The 24,070-nt window shown below is 45.5% G+C and overlaps 1 protein-coding gene across 7 annotated transcripts in view; it reads right to left on the bottom strand.

Moving 5' to 3' along the window:
- SAMHD1 (SAM and HD domain containing deoxynucleoside triphosphate triphosphohydrolase 1) overlaps nt 1-24,070 on the bottom strand; it is a 110,204-nt gene that overhangs the window by 64,687 nt on the left and 21,447 nt on the right. The window lies entirely within an intron of this gene.

Here is a 24,070-nt window from a genome sequence, read left to right as displayed (position 1 = left end):
TTTCAAAAAGCATTGTTGAGCCAATCGACAGCAAGCAGGCCCAAATTTTTTTTCTTTAAATGGCAAATTAAGGAGTTTTCCAAAGAAGTCAGACATAAAGTGGTGGAGAATCACCGTTCAGGAGAGGGTTATAAGATGACTTCAAAGTCACTCATTAGCCCCTTGAATGCGGTGAAATCCATCATTAAGAAGTGGAAGACGTATCCTACCACCAAAACTCTACCCAGATCATGTCGCCCATTCAAACTCAGCAGTCGGGCAAGCAGGAAACTGGTTCAGGATGTCACTGTAAATCCAACAATGACTGAAAGATCTGCAAGGCTCTACTTAGGAGATGGGGTCAATGTCCATCAATCAACGATATCCCGTTCCCTTCACAAAGCTGACCTCCATGGACAGGTGGCAAGAAAGAAGCAATTACTGAAAAAGGCACAACTAAAAGCTCCTATGGTATTTGTGAAAAAGCATCTTGATGATTCTGCAGATAAGTGGAGAAAGGTTTTGTGGTCAGACGAGACAAAAATTGAACTTTTTGGTCTAAATTCAAACCGTTATGTCTGGCGAAAGCCAAACACTGCACATGATTAAGTCAACATCATCTCCAGTGCGAAGCATGGTGGTGGCAGCATCATGTTATGGGACTGCTTTTCATCAGCAGGGACTGGCAAGCTTGTCAGGATAGAAGGGACAATGGATGGTGCAAAGTACAGGAGAATCCTTGATGAAAACCTGCTCGAGTCAGCTATGAATCTGAAACTGGGTAGGAGATTCAAATTTCAACAGGACAATAATCCGAAGCACAAAACTCAAGCTACACTGGAGTGGCTGAATAAGAAGATAATTAATGTTCTTGAGTGGCCCAGTCAAAGTCCTGACTTGAACCCAATTGGACATTTATGGCGAGACTTGAATATTGAAGTCCATCCAAGATCCCCATCAAACTCGGCAGAACTACAGGGTGGCCATAAAGTCTGGAAACATCGGTGAATATACATTATAAATGGTTTATAGACATTGCATTACAATACATGATATGTTCAATGACATTACATGACATTAGTTCCCGGAGGGTCACGACTGAATTGTCCGTCCGGTGGGCGACACGGCTGCCATTAGAGGTACACGGCCGATCGCATGCCAGGCGGGCCAGAATTCGTACCAATATTATCTAGAGCAGGTGGAGCTCTTTCGCCTTGGAAGGCAGTCCACCTCAGAGAAGGAAACTGATTGCAAATCCCCCTGCTGCCTTGTAGGGTATGTCTCTTTAGACAAAGGCTAGGTTCACAGCTGATACTGTAGTGGTGTCAAGAAAGGCATGTGGCCATAAAAACATGCCTCAAATATGCCTTTTGGCAAAATGGGGACCTGAGTTGTGTGCTTCCCCATCCAGGTTAGTTACTGTGGTGACACTGGGTAGTGTTGCTGCATTGACCAGAGGGTGCAGGGTGTGTGTCTTAACAGGTTGGCACTTACTGCCTGAAAGTACAGGAGCCTGAACCCAACCGTAGCGCTGCTCTATCAGCAGGTAAATAATACCCCTTCTGCTTTAATGCCATATCGTGCATGAATGGGTGTCCCTGAAGCGGGCTTGGGTAGGTCACCCATGAGGCCATTGGACTGCTGGTGTTACGGCATCAGGTCATATAAGCGCACTGATGCCTGGGGTTGCTCTGGCATATACCATGGAGGAGGAGGAGGAGATTGGGACCATACTCTGTGCAGAATATTGGTGCTGCTTAAGCAGTCTCCTTGGCGATTGGGCACAATCCTGGACGGGTCACCACTCTGACACAGGATACCAGCATGCTGGCACTCATTTTGGTGACCTCGGAAGGCTGAAAAGTCGAGTTAACCCCACCTGGTATTAATTCAACAGCTGAGTGGGATCTGAAGCCCACCACCCTAACCGTTAAGCCAACACCAGGCATACGATGGAGGGTGGCTTTTAAACTCAGGTTCCCTCACTTTCTTCTTCTTTGAAATATATGGCTGGACAAATTACAAAACCCGATGTTAGGAGAGGATGTAGAGAGTTGTTGGAACTCTTTAAAAGATGGGCTGCTGCGTGCTACTGAAAAGACATGTGGCTGGTTGAAGGGCCCAGCGAGACATGAGACGACATGGTGGTGGAATAATGAGGTGGATATGGCGATTCAGGAAAAAAAGAAAACTGCTTCGGGTTTGGAAAAAGGGAGGGAATAAGGAGGAATACTTAGTGCCTAAATGTAGGACAAGAAGGGAAGTTTACAAGGCTAAAAAATGAGTACAGGATTCACTTTCAGATGTGATAAATAATGCAGATAGTAGAGAGGAGATATTTAGGATAGCAAAGCAAATAATCAGTCAAAAAAAGGATCTCATAGGAGAACAATGTGTGAAGGACGATATGGGAAATGTACTGGTTGACCATGGGGATATTAGAAATGCTTGGAGGAGTTACGATGAGCACCTGCTAAATGAGGAGTTCCCTTGGAATAGGGATATTCTGGAGGCAGTAGAGCCGGTGCAAGGCCCACCACCTGAGATAAAGAAAGCCATCGATGAAATGAAGAATGATAAAGGGGCGAGCAGCACTGGTATTGTCGCAGAGATGCTGAAGGCATCTGGTGATATTGCAGTGAATTTAATCACGAAATTGATAAATGCAATTATAAGGGAGACATCTGTCCCAGATGACTGGTTGAAGAGTGTAATGGTAAATATTTATAAAGGGAAGGGGGATGGCTTCGTTCAGAGCAACTATAGGGGTCTGAAGTTGCTGGACCATGGAATGAAAGTGGGAGAGAGAGTCATGGATAAATTGACAAGACAGTGTGTTAATATACATGAAATACAATTTGGTTTCATGCCAGGAAGGGGCATGATGGAGGAAATTTTTACAGTTGGGCAATTACAGGAAAAATATCTGGGAAATAATAAAACAACTGTACTTAATATTTGTGGATTTGGAGAAAGTGTTCGATAGGGTGCCTCAGGAAGTGGTGCAATGGTCCATAAGAAAGTTGGTTGGTTAGGGAAGTCATGGCAATGTTTGAGTTCTGGCCCAAAAACCTCTGTGAGGGTAAACGGAGTGCAGAGTGAGGATTTTGACGTGAAAGCGGGTGTTCATCAGGGGTTCAGTCTTGAGCCCAATCCTGTTCATCATGGTTATTGAGGCTATATCACAGGAATTTAGAGGTTCACCTTAGGAACTCCTGTATGCTGATGACCTGGTGCTGACAGCTGACAGTGTGGAAGAAGTAATGGGTAAATGTACAGTATGGAAGGAGGGTATGGAGGCCAGAGGACTGAAAGTGAATACAGGGAAAATGAAAGTACTGATTAGAGGTGCGGGAGAAGGAGGAGGAGGAGGAGGAGGAGGAGGAGGAGACGGCGGTGGCCCTGTGCTGTCTGTAGAAAGGGTGTCGGTAGCAATTCAATATTGTGCAAATCCTGCAACTGCTGGGTGCACAAGAGGTGTCGTGGCATCAGGGGTAGACTGCAGGTGGAACCCGACTTCAAATGTGCTGTTTGTACAGGTAAACAAGTGGCACCAGTTAGAGCAGAAAGGTTAGTTTATGGGGATATATCTCTGTAATATGTAAATAAATTCTGTTACCTTGATGATATGATAAGTGCAGGTGGTGGTGTGGAGGCAGCAGTGAATGCAAGAATTTGAAGCGCCTGGAGGACGTTTAGGGAGTTGTTACCCCTATTGACATCAAAAGGGACCTCCCTCCAATTAAAGGGAAAACTTTATGCAGCTTGCGTTAAAAGAGTGATGTTGTATGGCAGTGAAACATGGGTGATCAAAAAGGAGGATGAAAAGAAGTGTGAACAAAATGAAATGAGAATGGTGAGGTGGATGTGTGATGTGATGCTGAAGGATAGGAAATCAAATGTGGAATTAAGAGATAGGTTAGGTACAGAAAGCATTCGTGATGTTATGTGTAGGGGTAGGTTGAGATGGTTCAGACATTTGGAAAGGATGTGGGTGGGTAGTTGTGTGAAGATGTGTATAAATATGAATGTGAATGGAAGGAGAGCTGGAGGCCATCTGAGGAAAACATGGGATGTGTTGCTGAAAGGTGATCTTAGATTTAAAGGCTGAACAAGAGGGCCAGCAAGGGATCGTGCAGCCTGGAAAGCAGCCATTTGGGAGGTGAACCACGGCTTTCACATGCAAGCATGTAAATGGCCGTAAAACGATGACGACGACGACGATTCCAGACTTTATGGCCACCCTGCAGAACAATTTTCAGATGGAAAATGGACAAAGGTTTCACTGTGCAAAGCTAGTAGAGACCGACCCACAAAGACTCATAGCAGTCATTGCTGCAAAAGGTTCTTCTACCAAGTCCTGACTGAAGGGGCTAAACACCTTTACAACCAGTGAATTTTGATTTGTACATGTTTTTTGCAGGTATTCCTGACATGTAACCTCTTTTAACTATAACAGTGTTTAGTTTGATCTCTTCAGTTATGAATAAAAAAGTTAATTTGGAAAAAGTGTTTCCACATAATTTGTAATTCATCTCAATGTGGCACTATTGGAAGGGAGTGAATACTTTTGCAGGCCACTACACACATGTATTTTAGTTGTACTTACTTTTGTAGTAACTTTGCAACACTCTTTTTATGGTTTAAACTCTCCTTAACGACGATTTACATTGTTTTATCAAACATGTTGTTTTATACATATATATTTTTTTTGTTGTTGTTGTTGTTGTTGCGGATCCGGGGTGGCGGGATTCTCACCCGGTCCTAGGCGTCACCCTCACCACCACCGTCTCCGGGGTTTATAATGCCAGCCGGCTCAGCACAGGCCTCGGGTCACGCGCCTTCAATCGCGATACCAACGTAATCCTTGTACCTTGCCAGTTGGGGAAATAGAACCCCTGGTTACAGACTGGTTGTGTCAGATGCCGAGCGTTTTCTGCCAGTCTGTAACCATTTTGGTTTTATATGCCAATCGAAAGGATCGTTCCTCGACGCGACACGAATTAATCCATAGCGGCAACTTCATACGAATTAACCAGATTTATTGGGGAACATCGGGGATCACAACACAAGCAAAATTCACGACAGTGTTTTTATTAACAATCTTCAACCCGTTCTTAACTCGGGAACCATGGAATACAGGTTTCGAGGGGGTCGCTACCGAAATATGCCTTATACAACACGTGCAGACAAAGACAGACAGCATGCATGCAAGACAAGACAGAGTACTTGGTGAGGTTTCATGGACGAGAGGACAGTGTCAAAAGCACGAATGTCGCTCGCAACAAGCGGATGTCCACGGATTCCAGCTCCAGCTCGAATGCGCCGCGTGGCGAAATGGAGCTCGTCCTACTCAGTGCGTTCCGGCCCCGCGCAATGTCGACGATGGGCCTCAGCCGATCTCTCTCAAGGTCCAGCATACACATCCAGGCCTGGCCTGTTCTCCAGACAGGGCCCCAAATCGAGGTGCCGAGTTCCGCAGGCGCATCGACATGTTGAGCCATTGGTGTGAGTAGGGACCGTCAGAGGCTCCGGCGTCTCCTCTCCTGCCTTCCCACCTCGAAGCCCGACCTCCGCTTCGTCCTCTCAGTCCCTCTCTCTGTGGAATCACCTTTTCTTTCCTTAGAGTCGATCGCCGATTCGACGTGCAGGCCTCCTCTCTTACGTTCGCTCGCTTTGAAGCACGAGCAGCCTCTCAACCGCCTGCAGTTTTCCAAACTGCCGAAACGAACCTCTCAACCTGAGGTCTTCGTTTTCGTTCACATGAGCACGCCTTCTCTCAGCGACTGCCGTTTTCCAAACTGAGAGCTCCTTTTTCTCTCGTTTCTCTCCTTGTTCCACGAGCACCCCTCTCTGCGACTGCCGACCTAAAGCTCCTCCCTTCGCGTCACTTCCTCCCTCGAGGCCACACCCCTCAGCCGACTGGGAGGGGCCTATCAGGGATGGGGAAGGAATAAGAGTGACTTCTTGTTCCACCACCACCGTTCAGACAACTAAAACAGCCTCTTACACCTCCCAACACACATGTAACGTCCATTTTACCACACAACCTAGCTATACATGCATTTAATGGGGGATCTGAGCTAATCCTATATTTAGGAGTCCAATAAAGGCCATTTCCGCAAATATCTATATATATAAAGTTGAAAGTGTGTCTGTCTGTGTGTGTGTTTCTCTGTGACCTATGCACGTGAAAAGTACTGGACTGATCCTCACCAAACTTCAGATGCTGACAGAACATGTACCCGGGAGTGTCCCGATGTAAAAGAATTGTACTTCCGACTTCCGGTTTCCGAATTATGACGTCATCACCTGATTTCGTAACGTTAATTTTTCAAGTTCAGCTGATTGACATGGGACCAACGGAATTTGCTGGAGAATGAGAAATTAATACTACAGTCAATTGAAGACAATGACTTCCGACTTCCCGGTTTCCGAATTATGACTTATGCATTCGACTCACTTGCAAAATGACCGTATGAAAATTATACCGTATAATGATATAATAATCATCTGTAAGTCATATTTTATTAACATTTTCTTTGTTCATTATTGTTATAACCATGGTTATAAAAAACATTTTTTATTGTTACTGTATAACATTTTTGCATCACTTTGGCTTGGATTCGGGATCAGCGATCAAATAATGTAAATCACGATTAAAAATTATTTTTTGATGATGCGGGAGTTATCTTTATTAAAATCAGTAGAGGAAATATACACCATGTCTGATATTTGGGTCTTTCATGTCTCCGACGATGCCTTTATCTCCAGGGACGCATCATTCCCCATGACAAAAACCGGAAGCAAAAGGGTCATAGCCGACGACACGGATTCCAAATTCCCAGGGTATTGTGTTGTTTACTATTCTCTCATGTGCACGCGTTGAGTATGAAGCTCACTACGTTCGCTATTAAATGCTGTCCCCCATCTCGATTCCCCACCCCACTTGCCTCTGGGCTTCTGCCCCCTGTCCACCCCCTCACACTCAACCCCGCCTAATTCACCCCAGCCCCCGCCCATTTCCCCCCCCCCCATCTCCCGCTTTCAATTTGCTTACCCCTGCCCAAATATTTGCTTACCTTGCCCCCCCGCCTCTTCACTCCCTGCGGACGTCTCTTCATCCCCTGCCCTCGCCTCTTCACTCCCTGCCTCCGTCTCTTCATCCCCCACCCCGCCTCTTCACTCCCTGCCCCCGTTTCTTCATCCCCCGCCCCCGCCTCTTCACTCCTCACCCCCGTCTCAACGAAAAGTGTTTTTTCTGCTTCAGAGTTGAAAGTTGACTCTTGCCACTATGTGCTATGCACTCTTACAGGTACGCAGTCTCTTTCAGTCCAGGTCACAGTACCGAGAAAAACGTGACGCGACCGCGAGGAGGAGCACAAAATTGGTCCTTCAGTATTAATATATAGATGATACAATGTTTCTTGTGACATTTTTTGTGTGAAATTCACATTCTGAGGTAGTCAGCATGTGCAGAAGAGGGTTTTACATTGCAGACGCTATTTTCGAGGAGTGGAATTACACCTCTCAGCAGTAACGGTCTGTCGACGACAGACGTAATGACGTCAGCGAATGACCGATGATGTCATGACGTCCTGACGCCTCTCAGCGGTGACGTCACACGTCGCCATGTAAACGAATGTAAAACGAAAAGTGTTTATTCTGCTTCAGAGTTAAAGTTTGACTATTGCCACTATGTGCGATGCACTCTTACAGGTACGAAGTTTCTTTCAGTCCAGGTCACAGTACTGAGAAAAACGTGACGCGACCGCAAGGAGAAGCACAAAATTGGTCCTTCAGTATTAATATATAGACTAGCATATAACCATGCTCCGCACGGAGTTGAATGGGTGGCAAAAGGTGGATGAGGCATAATAGTTGATGTTATGGGAAGCTGGGGAGGGTGTCATTAGGGATATGATGCACTATGGTTACCTGTCCTTAGTTTTCTAAAGGACCTCCCTGTAGATGACATTTTGGGTGAGTGTCTTGTTGCTGAATAGTCATTGTGAGGAATTATTGTCCACTTTGATAGAAATATAGGAGTAACCTCTTGCACATGAAAATGCAACATATAGTTGGCAATGGGAGAAAACAGGGGCTGAGAGGTATATTCCGAGTTTGTCAAATGTTTGGCCCTGGGCTTTATTTATGGTCATCGAGTATGCGAGTTTGACTGGAAATTGCATCCTATGTAGTGTGACTGGAAGGTTGGTGTCTCATGGGGCAAGTTTAACATGAGAAAGGCCTAGTCCTAGACTGAACAGAAGCAGTGGAGGGTGACAGAGAATCAGAATGCAAATTTCAATGAACGGCACTTTTTGGCGCACATCCGACGATTGAACACCGCTTGGACGCTTTAATTTGAAGATCACACACGCAGGACACAACACAGGTAATGATTACGGTTGAGAAACGTCAAATTATGCGCAGACGTTAACAGAATTATTATTTTTTTTTTTAATAAATCTTTACTTTAAATACAATGGTTGTTGTAACATTTTTTGTGTCAAATTCACCTTCTGAGGTACTCAGAATGTGCAGAAGAGGGTTTTACATTGCAGACGCTGTTTTCTAGGAGTGGCATTACGCCTCTCAGTGGGGACGGTCTGTCGACGACAGACATATTGACGTCAGCGAATGACCGATGATGTCATGACGGAATTACGCCTCTTAGCGGTGACGTCATACGTCGCCATGCAAACGAACCTAAAAATTACAAAATCGCTCAAAATTCCCAAACGTGTCCGTCTGGCGCGATCTCACATAGCCCATGCTGTTCATTAGACCACAGAGCACCCACATGCCGAAAGTGGCGACAATCCGTCAGGCAGTTTTGGAAGAGATAAGTCAAATTATACGCAGACGTTAACAGAAATAATATAGTCATGCGCCACTTAACGACGGGGTTACGTTCTGAGAAACGCGTCGTTAAGCGACGTCGTCGTTGTGCGAACATCATTTTTTTTTTTTCGTTTTCGTTTTCAAACATCGTACTTACACAAACCTAGACACCTCGGCTATATAGTGTAGCCTATTGGTCCTCGGATAAAAACCTGTACAGCATGTTACTGTACTGAATACTGTCGGCAATTGTAACACACATCCAAGAGAGACGGAAGACACGCTAGGTTTACCTTTGTGCAGTTCATGACGGCCATCGGTATGATCCGCATTGTGATTTGGCACATGTTTTACGCCAGATGCCCTTCCTGATGCAACACTGGTCGCCTCTTACGACACAGGGATATGGTACACCTATTTTAACCAGGGTATACACTAGCCCAGTACACTGGTACACACTTTGTCGACCTCGGAAAGATGACAATCTGAGTCAACCCCCTGGTGTATTAATTCAGTGGCCCAACGGGGCTTGAACTCAGGACCCTTTGAATCCCAAGCCGCTGCCCTAACCACTGCGCCAACACCAGGATATATATCTACATATATATATATATATATATATATATATATATATATATATATATATATATATATAATCTTCTTCTTCTTCTTCTTCTTCTTTCGGCTGCTCCCGTTAGGGGTCGCCACAGCGGATCATCCGTTATGATCCGCACAATGATTTGGCACAGGTTTTACGCCGGATGGCCTTCCTGACGCAACCCTGGTCGCCGTATATATACGTCTACATATGTGCACATACAGGGTGTCCCAAAAAAATTTACTCACTCTTTAAATGATAATAAATGCATTGTTTATCGACTTAGAAAAAAGATTAATGGTTAAATGGATAAATGCATGTTTACAAATGTTCAAACTGACGACCATCACATTCCAAACACAGCCGATAATGCAGACCAATGGAGTCAACAGCATTACGAATCATTTCATTTGGAACTGGAAGACATTGTCTTTCAATTTCCTCTTTTAGCTCATCGACTGTTGCTGGTTTTAAGCCATAAACCTTATTTTTGAGATATCCCCATAAAAAGAAGTCCATTGGAGTGAGGTTGGGGAACGCGCAGGGAATTCAACACTACCTCTTCGCCCAATCCATCTGTTCGGAAAAGTTGCTTCAAGATAGGCCCTTACATCACGGTGGTAGTGGGGAGGTGCTCCATCTTGCTGAAAGTAAATCTCTTCGTCACCAAATATCTCTTCGACATGTGGACTGACGGATTCCTGCAGCAAGTTTAAGTAAACATCCCCAGTGACAGTTTGGTCAAAAAAGAATGGCCATAGGATGCCCAATGCTGATATCCCACACCACACAGTAACCCCTGGTAAGTTTAAATGGTGTTCCATAGTAACATGTGGATTTTCAGGAGTCCAGTAGGTGCAATTGTGTCGGTTAATTGAGCCATTTAACTTGAAGCTGGCCTCATCGCTCCAAACAATTTTGGATGGAAATGCTGCATCTTCTTCACAGTTGCCAAGGTACCACTCACAAAATTCAGCTGTCTGGTCAGGATAGTCTTCATTTAGAGCGTGGATTAATTTTGGAACGCAACTTTTCCAATTAATTCGATTCAAAATGTGATGGGCGTTTGATTTTGAGATTCCTGTCTTACGAGCCATTTGTCGTACAGATTTCCGTGGGGATCGGTGGAGGGTTTCCAGCAATTGATTTTCCTTTGCGGGGGTGGTTGATGACCGTGGCCTTCCTGAACGCTGATTATGGACGTCATGCACAGTTCCATCTGTTCCAAACATATCTCGGATGCGAGCAATGGTGCGTCGCGTTGGTCGATCTTTGTGAAAATGTCTTCTAAATTGTCTTTGCACTTCCATGGTGTTTTCCTGCTTCCAGTAGCATTTTATGATAAATTTTCTTTCTTCAAAACCTCGTCGTACTTCTGCCATTATTAGGGTCAATTTGATCTGAAAATAAATGAAAAATTCAATGAGTTTTGAGGAGCCAAAATGCGAGTACATTTTTTTGGGACACCCTGTACATATTGTTACGGTTGTGGAAATTCGCATTACACCATTAAGGGTCCTCAGGTGAGATATATCGGTGTTCATGTGTAGTTAGCCCAAACCCGTTGTATAGAGGGAATATATGTGATTGATTCGGGCTGCGACGCTTCAGTTAGCAGTTTTTCTTTGGCTATTGTTAATTTGGTGCAAGAACAACAATGAACATCGCCACAACCAACATCTCACGATCACGCCATTCACGACACGACGCCACCTTCCACTACTACGCTACCACATCTTCGCCACTCACCATTCAACGAGCACCGTTCGGGCGCGTGCAAGAACGAAAACCAACAACGCCTGTGGGGTTTTCCCGCCTAATTTCCCCGCCTGATGCTTCCGCCTGAATCCCCCCCCCCACCACGCTTGGTGTGAAGGGGAGGGGTGCGGCAGCTCGCTCCCGATTGGTGGATGCACGGTGTGAGGCGGTCGGAGTGGGGGCACGCCCCCCTTCGAGAGCTTTCTGGAAACGCCTCAAAGGGAGGTGGAGACAGAAATGGGGCGGGGCAAAAGGGCAGAGCCGGCCCCTACAAAAGGGTGGGCGTGAAGAGTCGTTGTTGGTTGGTTGTTCCCTTGTCCCTGTTGGGTGCGTGGAGGCTCTTGGTTCGTTCAAGCGATTGACAAAAGGCGTGGACGTGAAGGTCGACGAGAACGTCGTTCCCTTTCCTGTTCCCTTGTCCCTGAAGGGGAATTGTGGAGAGTTGTGGTGATCGTCCCTGGTCGGAGGTTCTGTTCGTTCGTCCGAGCTGTCGAGCGACGCGCGGCACGAGCTCGCGGACCACGCCGGAGGGACTCAGAGTTACGGTCGCCAAGGACTTGACGCGCTCAGGGAAGTCACGACTTCCATTTACTTTTGGGGTTTGGTGTAAATGTGTGTGTGTGTGTGGTGCCAGTCTTGTAAAGTAGAACTGTTTAAGTGTTGTAATAATTATACTCGGTTGTGGCTCTGCATTGTGTCCTTGCTTTTATATGTGCTTACTGTATGACTGTGAATACGTGCTTGTCTGTGTGTGTGAAATAAATGTGCATCGTGTGAACTGTTTTCCCATCTCGCTTCGTCTTTTCCTTTAATTGAATCTCCATCTTGCATCACGTAAGGGATTCGTAGTGGGTTTCAACATCCCGGTAATTAATCGGAACCGTCAAGGCCGACGATAACTCCGCTCGGTTATCCCTGTAATATGGAACGAACCGCTTAAGCGGTTCGTGTCCGGAGTCAGCCTGTGGCGTGGTCCCATCCCTCGGCAGATTACCCGCGCAAGTACCATAGGTATATCGACTTTCGGCGATTTACCCTATCTCACGCGGGTGGACTGCGGACTGGGTGGTGGTGGGGTTCAACCCTCACCCGTGACTGGTTTCTGGCGGTAGTCCCAGGACGGTCACGACTGAATTGTCCGGCCGGTGGGCGACGCGGTCGCGATTCGAGTTATGTGGCCGATCGCACGCCGGGCGGTCCAAAATTCGTAACACTGGTGTCAGCGAGCGGGAAAAGCTCTCCCGTCTCCAACTAAATTCACGGGAATCGGATCAGGGGTGAGTGGAGCGACCCTCGATTCCCACCAAATTCGAGCACATTAAATTCAATCCCTTACGAGAAATAAGATGGCATTTCAAGGCGAGCGGGTGCCGGGGGTAGAAATGTATATGTGTAGTAATATAGAATCCATGGCCCGGGATGGTACTTATTGTAATTTTAATCCGTGGGGGAGCTCACCCTCATATTCTGAGCACGAACTTTGCTGGCAAACGGAGTCACAAGATGGCGGCGTGACCGCACTTCAGCGCAGCACGAGGCGTGACTGAGCAGTTATTTATGGCGCGGTGAATGGCGCGACACGAGGCGGGTGCTCCCAGCCACCGTTTCAAACCATGTGGGCATGGCAGGCGAGGCAGGGCGCCAGCGCATACATGGGCGAACTTCATGAACGAGTGTCGAATGCCTTGGGGGAGTGGAAGTGTGGTGAGAAATATACAAAAGAATTGCATTCGTTTGCCATTAAATTGGACGAGATACAACGGCGCGCAGGCGAGGTTCAGGAGGATTGCGTTCATGGGGAGTCACAACAATTGGCCGATGCGCAGGAACGAATTTGGGAGCTGAATGAGGAATTAGCCAGCACAGTCGAGTGCAAGGCGCGCGAGCTGCGAGTTTCCACGCTGGTGCTGCGCAATTTAAAAAATAAAAAAGCAAGCCTCGTTTCGGGTGAACAGGGGTGGAAGATCCCCTTGGTCTGGGCACAGGATGACACCAGTTAGGGGGAAGGGTTAGCAAAGCTCAACCGGCTTCATGGGGCAGGGGTAAATCCCCATGGAATGAATTAGGTAGAGGGATTATAGTTGAGATTTAGGTTGGAAAAATGAGATATTTGAAGACAGTGACAGACTGTGGATGTGTCGAGGGGACGTAGCTTAGCTACGTAGGTTAAAAGGAACGTGCTGTAGTTTAAGGGACGACGTGGGAGCACGAGTTACTTAGGGGATGTAGTGAGAAGGATGGCAGAGTTCAGCGATGTGCGAGTTGTGATTTGTGAGGTGGAGACATGTTGAGTGAGTGAGGCCAGCGGGTCTGAGTGAATAGAGTGAAGGTGGTATGCATGGTGCGATGAGTGATTGGGGGGAGAAGCGATTCCCACCCAAGGGACCCCAGGGTCAGTATAATGTGAGTTAGCTGAGTTAGTCAAATTGACAAAAATGGACGTCGTTCTGTTGTTGGTGGGAGTGTAGGCTCGAAACCCAATTGGAGGGGGTGCAGGAGCCCTGTTGACGGGCTGGGAGCGTGGCTACGAACGGTGAGTATCGCTGAGTGGGTACCCCGGGCACCGAGCGAGTCGGCCGTGGTAGGCCAAGGGCCCATGGGGGGCCGGGATAGCGTAGTGGGCACAGGTGCACCCGCATGATGCGGGGGCCCGGGGCGCCATTAGCCGCGTGGGCAGTGTCGTGGGAACGGGTGACCCTCGGAAAGGGACCCGGGAAGCCAGCCTGCCACGTGAGCATTTCAGGGGAGTCGCCATGGAGGGCACTCCCTAGTGTTTAGGGAGCTGGTAGGCTCGGAGGCAGTGTAGTGCCTGGGGGTGCCATCGTAGGAGAATCGGCAGAGGGTAGTGCCTGCCAAGGGAGCCACGCGTCCCAGCCATGAGACTGTGTGAGGGCACGGAAGGAAAATTGGGGGGCGAGGCCCGAAATTTGCGAGGACACCAACACAGGCGATGGGAATCTTGGTTGTTAGAACCGATAGTTTAAGCGAGAGGCGCTTGTTGAAAGCCCCGGGGTAGTTTAAAAGTTAATGTTTAGGGTAGATAGGAAGTGTACCCCTCCACACCATCCATCCCTTCGCTCTCGTCGTGGGCCGCTGGACCCACTTTGGGTAGATCGCTGAAGTCTGGGGAGGCCATCCTGGGGTTTGAGTTGGGCCTGGACGCAGGACGCCAGCTCTCCCTTATTCCCCTCCAGGAAGGGAATGTAGGGGTTGGGAGTAGGCTAGGAGATGATAGGTTAGCCGAACAAAGACAGTAAAGGGGTTAGGGGGGAAGTAAAGATAAAAATAAAAACAACAAAATAATAAGTTGGAGCTAAATTGGTTTTTGACAAATTAAGCGGGTGGGTATGGACAGAGACTGGCAAAGGCGATAGGTTAGGAGGGAGATAGTCAGGTAGGTCCGAGCCCGCCTTCTGAGTGGTCAGCACCACCACACTCCCTCCACCAGCCTCCACTGCAAGGCCTGTGCCGGCCACTTCATCGGCTGGTTGTTTGCTGGAAGGCCTGTGCCGGTCGATCGTCTGCCGGCTGTTTTTATTGCAAGACCTGTACCGGTCAGCTTCACTGCCGGCTGTTTTTGCTACAGCGGCCTTGTCATGCCATGCCTTGCCTGCCTGCTTTTGCCATCCATGCCTCTGCCCTCATCATCTTTTTCCCCCGTTCTGTTTTGCATTCCCCCCCCCCCTTGTTCATTGCCATGTGTGCCAGGATCGTCGCGCAGTTTGCGAGGACTGCCCTGTTGGCAGCTACAGCACGGGCCTGCAGTGGCGGCCCGTTCACCGTGTTTGCATTCATCCATTCAACCATCCGTTGTGTTCATTGCCTGTGCCACTTGAGCTGGCACAGAGACTGCGTTTGTGCAACCCATGCACCGTTGTGGTTCACTGCGTTCATTTCAAAAGGGGAAGGCCTTGGACTGTGTGTGAGCAGCCGGCCACGTTCCCTGTCGCCTGCATTGCATGAGTCAGACTGCATGCGAGCAGCCTGGCTCCCTGCTAACTGCTTTTCTCTTTGCAGAGTCCATTGATCCTGGGCCATGGTTCGTGTAAATTTTGTAGGGTTAAGGTGTTAAGTTGTGTATTGTATATGAGTGCGCCCCCAGCATGTATGTCTTAGTGCCGGCAAATTATTTAAGTCGTCTGTATGAGTGGGTTTGTTTAGTTAGTTACTCAGCCCTCAGGTTATGTATTTTGGGGACACGAATACCATGAATGTCGCACTCAGGGATCCGAAGGTAAAACGTATTAGGGGAGAACTACACATGATGGCACACGAAAATTTGACGACTCGGGACGAGTCTGTAAAAAGGGGAGGGGGTAGTGTTACGGTTGTGGAAATTCGCATTACACCATACAGGGTCCTCAGGTGAGATATATCGTAAGTTCATGTGTAGTTAACCCAAACCCGTTGTAAAGAGGGAATATATGTGATCCACTCGGGCTGCGACGCTTCAGTTAGCCATTTTTCTTTGGCTATTGTTAATTTGGTGCAAGAACAACAACGAACATCGCCACAACCAACATCTCACGATCACGCCATTTACTACACGACGCCACCTTCCACTACTACGCTACCACATCTTCGCCACTCACCATTCAACGAGCACCGTTCGGGCGCATGTAAGAACAAAAACCAACAACGCCTGTGGGGTTTTCCCGCCTAATTTCCCCGCCTGAATCCCCCCCCCCCCCACCACGCTTGGTGTGAAGGGGAGGGGTGCGGCATCTCGCTCCCGATTGGTGGATGCACGGCGTGAGGCGGTCGGAGTGGGGGCATCCTTTAATTGAATCTCCATCTTGCATCACGTAAGGGATTCGTAGTGGGTTTCAACATCCCGGTAATTAATCGGAACCGTCAAGGCTGACGATATTTATTTATTCGTTATCCCTGTAATACGGAACAAACCGCTTCAGTGGTTCTTGTCCGGAGTCGGCCTGTGGCGTGGTCCCATCCCTCGGCAGATTACCCGTGCAAGTACCATAGGTATATCGACTTTCGGCGATTTACCCTATCTCGCGCGGGTGGACTGTGGACTGGGTGGTGGTGGGGTTAAACCCCCACCCGTGACTGGTTTCTGGCGGTAGTCCCAGGAGGGTCACGACCGAATTGTCCGTCCGGTGGGCGACGCGGTCGCGATTCGAGTTACGTGGCCGATCGCACACCGGCAGGCACGAATTCGTAACAATATATATATATATATATATATATATATATATATATATATATATATATATATATATATATATATATATATATTTATATACGAGCCAGTAGGCGACATGGGTGGTCGCTATATAATTGCATACTAGTCATACAGTTTTTGACGGATCGGACTGAAATTTTTTGACAGAGGTTGATTATAGTGCGCATAAAAGCACGGAAGCCGATTTTTGATTTTCGAAAAAAATATATCTAAAAATTTTTTTTCGGATTTTATTCAAAAATTTCAAAGTCCCGTTGCTGGGCAACGGTGGTGTCCATAGCAACGGTGCTCAAAAGCATACAACTCGATCCTGGTATGAACCTACCAGTCAAGTTTCATCAAAATCGGTTGACTCCTCTGGCCTCCAGAGCTGTCCATAACATACAAACAGACAGACATACAGACAGATGGAAAACCTGAGAATAACGGTAGTCCAGCGACCACCAACATATCACACACACACACACACACACACACACACACACACACACACACACACACACACACACACACACACACACACACACACACACACACACACACACACACACACACACACACGAACAGAAGACCAAGAAGGAACCCAAAGATGGAAGGATCACAGATGGAGTCATCAGGAGGAACCGAGATAGGATTCAAGTTTCAGCTGCGACTCCACAACTCTCAAACCCATCCAGGCACAGCCAAGTGAGCCTTCGGGAAAACATTCTGCAATAATTTGCTTCAAATGAGACAGATAGATAAAGAAAGGGAAATAGAGAGGACAAAGAGATGGAAGAGAAGAAAAAGCAAGAATTGGAATGAATAAAGAGAATTGTGAAAAAAAGTAGAAACAAGTGTGAAAGGAACGAAGAAGTAAGAATGAGGGAAGAACCCAAATATATAGATTTCAGCAGTTACTTCCCAGGCTCAAGCGCAGCAATGTGTACAAGCTATCAGAGGTACGTCAGCAGGGAAGCACAGTCCATACACTATCAGGATATGGTACAAACAATGAAGCGGAAGACCAAGAAGGAACCCAAAGCTGTTAAGAGGAAAGATGGAGTGTGTATGTATGTGTATATATATATATATATATATATATATATATATATATATATATATATATATATATATATATATATATATATATATATATATATATGTATGTATAAAAAAAGATGTTCCACGACTACTGATTTACAAATGTTGTAATACAAACTTTATCAACGTAATAATCACATTGTATTGGAAGTGTACATCCTTTATAGATGATCTAACATTCTAAATAGTACGTACTTTACGGAAATATGTGCGTGTATGTTGTTGCTGCTGCTGTCAATTGGTCCCATGACTGCCCTGCAGGGACAGTACTGATAATTATTACATCATTAACCACAGCCACGTAGGTCTGATTCACCCTTGGGCAAATGTGTCTAGCAGCCCCCCCCCCCCCCCAATCAGGCTGATTGACAGTCACAGTGCCACCCACCCCTCTGATCCCTTCCTACTACTTTACAAAGGAATGCAATTTTGCATACATTTCGTGGAATGCTTTCAAGCTATTAAAATTATGATTAATTCACACCTTCAACCCATAAAATGCAGGAGATTGATGTTAAAACTAAGTTTGTAGCTTAAACCAATTTTGAGTTAGGCTGTCAGAAAAAAAATTAAAAATAAGAAGAATGACAAACGGGCGTTTTTGGGTCTCCTTTTTCTTGATCAGTGATGATTTCCCAAAGTTTAATGAGTGTTATTGGATGAGGGATTCTCCGCAGATGACTGGCAGTTAATTTATAGGTTTATAAGTTCTATCACATCTCCATGCTGGCCTCCAAACCAGTTGCCGACGGGGCATCCTCCGTCATGCAAAGTCCTTCCTCGGCACACTCTTGACCACATACAGAGCTTTCATCCAGAGTACTGCTCTCCCCTATGGGCTGGTGCTCCCGCCTCTCACTTTTCTCGGCTTCACGCTGTGGAAACCAAGGCATTTAGGATCATTGGTATCTCCCGCGATGAGGCAGAGTCTTTGGGTCTCTCACTGTCTCACCGCAGGCAGGTTGGTAGTCTTTCTGTCTTCTAGTCTCCTCTCTGGTCTCGCCACCCCCCCCCCCACGCTGTCTGAGATATGTGCCCCCATATTTCAACAGGGTGCTCAAGGTCCACCAGCAACTCCCTTCTCTTAAAACTACTATACTAAAATCAAGAATCATTGCTCACCTTCACTCTTTGATTCCTCTTTTTCTCCATCTTTGGAACAAACTCACACTCTCTTCAATCCCACTCTTCCCTCCAGGTCTTCAAAACAGCTGTTCACCACCACTTCGTATCTTCCCCCATCCAAAACCATCTCTCTCTTCATCCAAACTTTCAAACCACGATCTTTCTACCCACCCCCCCCCGTCAATGCACCCCAAACCCACCCCTTTCAAATTCCCTGCTTTTCTTCCTGAAAGTTCCTGTAGTGTTCATCTTGTTTACCCCTTGTACCCCACCCCATTCCTCTCCCTTCCACAGATCTCCTCATGTCTCTGCTCAACACTTCCCTCTCCCGTCCCTCGTCTCCTGCTCCCCTTGTTGTACATTCTGTGTGTTAGTTCTCATACGAGCCTCGACAGTGTAGACAAAAAAAAATATTGGTACATTCTTTTGAGGAATTATGTTGTTTTGAGCCAATGGAGTGTCCGGAGGCCATCCCCACATCAGAAGTCCACCGACTTCATAAATAAAAATAGGTGTTCATGTTATCCGTGAGCATCCAAACCATAAAGGTCAATGAAATCTAACTGGGCAGCATGCTTCCACTCAAAGCCGAAAATTTAAGCAAGGTTGTGCCAACAATTCATGCATGTGCAAAAACAGGAATGACATCTACGCCATGAGCCAGATATGGCCAGCGTGCACCACCCCCCCCCCCCCCACCTCCGAGCAAACCTATGTTTTTCTGAATCCCCTGGATACACTGAACACGAATATGAATGTTAACTTTGAAAATTTTGGGATGCACAACCTGTTTTGACCTTTTGAATAGGGGTACCCTAAAATTATACTTTTATCGATTTGCGTCGAATTCAATTTACGGATGGAATCAAAATGGCATGCAGAAGGCCCAAATCATATCCAATATACAGGTATTATGCATCAGATTGAAGATAATTGCATTCTGATCATCTGTATATGTCTAACAGTGTTGTACATTAAATCGAAATGAAATTATATACATTTGAATATATATTCCCGATCTTTCGAATAAACACAAAATCACCACTCCGTATTCGTCAATGAATATATTTGACATTATATGAATTTTATTGCAGGGACAGACTATTCAATGATCATGAGAAACTGTTTGAATTACCTATATTTCTTGAAATATGAGACATACAGGAATGGTGTCGGTGTTGGAATGGGCCGTATCCTGAACAGAAAGCGAGTCGTCACAGTCGATATTTGTTGACATATTATTTAAGATTTATTTCCAAAACATTCATGTTGACTGTTCAACTGAAGATAACAGGTTAGTTAAGATATATTTTCTTTCTCATGGTATGACTACTAAAATGACCGTTTTTACAGCCATTTTTCCCTGCTGTGCAGGGGTTTGGCTTTTTCTTGAGGCAATGTTTTATGGCCGGATGCTCTTCCTGACGCCAACCTCTTCTCTTACGACACACAGGGATATGGACACACAGGGTCGCCTCTTACGACACACAGGGATATGGTACACCTATTCTAACCGGGGCATACACCGGGACCAGTACACTGGCACTCATTTCGCCGACCTCGGAAGGATGACAGGCTGAGTCAACCCCCTGGTGTTAATTCAGCAGCCAACGGGGCTTGAACTCAGGACCCTTGGATCCCAAGCCGCCACCCTAACCACTAAGCCAACACCAGGCTTTCATGGTATGACTACTGATGTTTTAATTAATGGTAATTAAGTTAATTAAGTAAGGTAATCAAGTTGAATATTCCAGTCCAAATCAGAAATATTTAAGAATGTGATACAACATTGCAATAATTAACACCGAATAAAAATATGAAGTTTCAAGTCCTGTTTCCTTCTATTTTCAGGTTCGTATTAGTTGTGCACAACATAGTCAACTGATATCTGACCAGCAAGCAGCAGAAGGCGGCCAGGAGCAAGAAGACCCACCTCCCAAGCGTCGGAAAGATGATAGTCATGGAGGCTCGAAGTCCCGATTGGAGCCCGAATGCATTGTGCACATCCCTGGGTTACAATATGGCTCTATTGTGCTATTATCCACAACCAAAGGATTCCACAGCCCAACGAGCAAGGTTGAAGGAGATCCGAGACAAGAGACTGGCACAACCACATGGATCAGTCAAATGTATGACGAGTATATGTGACCTAATACCAGATTCCCTTACCGAGTGTCACGGATATCACAGAGAATGTTATCAACGATTTACCATGAACCTCAGTCGCCTCTCCACTCCTTCAGATCCATCTACACCATCATACTCCAAGTTAAGTCGGAGGGATTCATCAGGGAACAAGGTACTGTTTTAATCTGATTGCATATTCTGTAACTCAAAGGGGAGACGAAAGGTCAAGATCAAAGGGACACACACCACTGAAGGCTTAAGCCAGTTTGAGTGTGATGGATGGTGAACAGTTCTCGAAGTAGCTGAAAAGAAATGTGACAAGAAATTACTCACACAGATAAGAGGTCATGATTTGTTTGTGATAGATGTGAAGTATCACAAATCCTGCCGGGTTATCTACACACAGAATCCAGAGAAATGGAGGAGTACAAGCACAGAGGACAAGGAGAGACAAACAAACCTGGCACAAGCACACAGTCAGGCCTTTGCAAAAGTTCAGAAAGTCATAGAAAGAGATATCATTGGAGGCAAACACATGATCAAACTGTCAGAACTTTCCAGCATTTATATCGGCAGCCTACAGCATACGGATTTCGCAAATCCCAACTTCCGTGGGGAAAACCTTAAAGCTAAGTTAGAGAAACATGAGAAGTACAAGGACTCATTGGCGTTCTGTAGATTACACCGCACAGGAAACTTCCAAACTTACATAGACTACAATGCAGACAGTGGCACAAGCGACGTGGTAAGATGTGCATATGAGCTTGGTTCTCTTGATATGGTCCAAGAATCTGGTAGATATCTGCATCGAATGATCATTGACACTGAAGCCACTGAAGACCCTTTCTAGGCTGCCCAAGTTTGTACCAGTTCTAGCTAGATTAGGAGACATGTGGGAAGTACCCGACGACTTGATGGATGACATGGACGAGTTCACCTGTGCGTTATATGGAAGACCTCGTAAGGTGAGGTGAGCAAATAAGATGAGCGTCGATGAGTTGCGGTTCATGAAAATGAATGAGCTGTATGCGAAAGATGATGACCGTCTCTCCCGTTCGAGCACAGTTGACATGGGCACTCTCCCTCCATGCAAGGAGAGCCTGGAGCAACACATCCGGAGAGTCAACTTCCAACTTGACATTTGGAAAAGAGCCCATGTTGCAAATCTTGACATCCCTGAGCCAAGTGATGGACATGGGTGGATTTTAGTTGAGGGGAAGCTGGAGCCTCTTTGGTACGAGGGAGGGGTCCTGCCACAGCAGTTGGCAGACATCACTGTAGATTCAGCGAAAATCAATGACTCGGACTCGGACTCAGACATTCCAGACTAATCGGATTATCTTAATGGAGACAGCTCAGAGTCTGACAATGAGTAGGATTAGTTGCAATTCACGTTAACGACAGGAGCATTCATTTCTATTGGATTATACTTCTGTTTTGAATTGTTTAGAATATATGTTGTATTTAAATACTTACCGTGTTTGAGATTTGGTTATGTTATTTAGTTCCGTGAATATTGTATTCAATATGATGCGGATATAATGCAAATGTAAACACTATTTTATTCACTCTGAAACATATGCTTTCTGCAGTCTGCATTGGCACCGTAAGTTGTAGATGTATGTTTGGAAATATGATGGATGAATATGGGAAGAAATATGAAGGATAATGAAATAAAAAAACCAATGTCACCCGCAGGGTGAGCCGTATCTTGCCAAAAGGTGACCACGTGTGACTTCTTTAAGGTCACACTGAGGTGAACAGAGCTGCTATCCACCAGGAGCGACTCTTTGAGGAATATCTGCCTACGAGAGATTCCGATGAGAATCGTTCTACAGAGGAACCATGAAAAATATGTGTTTGCCTCATAACGTCACCAAATGACGTCATAATGTCTCAAGCTTGACATATCTAGAAAGCACTCATCGAGTTGTTCAATTTGAGGTACTACACGATATGGTTCCTAAAACTTGAAAATTTGACCCTGGGGTCAAATATGTTTGACCTCAGGCGCTAACCATGAAGGTCAAGGCCAATCACCACCAAAAACTAATCATCTGAGCGCCAGACCATATACAACATTCCCATAAAGTTTGGAGACTATTAGATTAAAATTACTCAAAAAATAAGGGTTTCGTCGACTCCCCTGATTTGCGACAAAGTGACCTTGACCTTTCACCTTGACCTTCAAAATTTTGTGCGCTGAAAGGGACCTCTATAGGCCTCTGATATGCGAAGTTACAAAAATTTCTAATGATAACTGTGCTCTGCAGAATTTTTTTATACGTGATTACAGACAAACAAAAAATAAAAAAATAAAAAAAACCATACAAGCTGACTAACATATCTTGCAAAAACTTCGTTTTGGCAAGATAATATTGCATGTAAAATATTGTTGTATTATAGGTAACTGACATGATCCAGATTATGGAGATATAGACTGGAAATGTTTAAGTGCAAAGAAATATCTTGTGGTTTGGTGATGCTTATGGTGGCCATCTTGAATTTTTTGGTTGCTTTCAAACTATACTATTAAATAATATTTTGTGTGGTATTATAACTAATTCTCTGTAATCATGGTAATAGTTTGTCAAGTAATGTTCCATAAAAGTGACCACAAATGTGTATTTCGTCAAAATGTGGTTGATTGAAAACATTATTTGGCTGAATACCCGTTTGATGCTTATTGTGTGATAACGTTGTATATTTTTATAATAGTTGCTTGATATTTTCAAAAAATAAAAGGTAATTAATACTGTTTCTCACTATCATTAAATAGTCTGTACCTGCAATAAAATTCATAAAATGTAAAATATATTCATTGAGGAATATGGAGTGTTGATTTTGTGTTTATTCGAAAGATAGGGAATATATATTCAAATGTATATAATTTCATTTATATTTAATGTACAACACTGCTGTACATTTTCAGATGACCAGAATGCAATTACCTTCAATCTGATGCATCATACATGTATATTGGATACGAGTTGGGCCTTATGCATGCCATTTTGATTCCATCCGTAAATTGAATTCGACGCAAATCGATAAAAGTATAATTTTCGGGAACCCCTATTCAAAAGGTCAAAACAGGTAGTGCATCCCAAAATTTTCAAAGTTAACATTCATATTCGTGTTCAGTATATCCAGGGGATTCAGAAAAACATAGGTTTGGTGGGAGGTGGGGGGGGAGGGGTGCACTGAGGCCATATCTGGCCCATGGCCTAATCGCACAACATCCCGAACAAGCAGGGGTCTTGCATTGATCACATAAACAACTTAGAACGTAACTTGGGAGGCATACCTCCGCCAGGCTGAACAGTTTACAAATTGTCGCTCACTGATAGGCT

This window comes from Eptatretus burgeri, chromosome 7 (assembly GCF_056783735.1).
Source record: "Eptatretus burgeri isolate ZD-2024b chromosome 7, Ebu_testis_v1, whole genome shotgun sequence".
Taxonomy (NCBI): Eukaryota; Metazoa; Chordata; class Myxini; order Myxiniformes; family Myxinidae; genus Eptatretus; species Eptatretus burgeri.
This window is presented reverse-complemented; position numbering and strand designations above follow the sequence as displayed.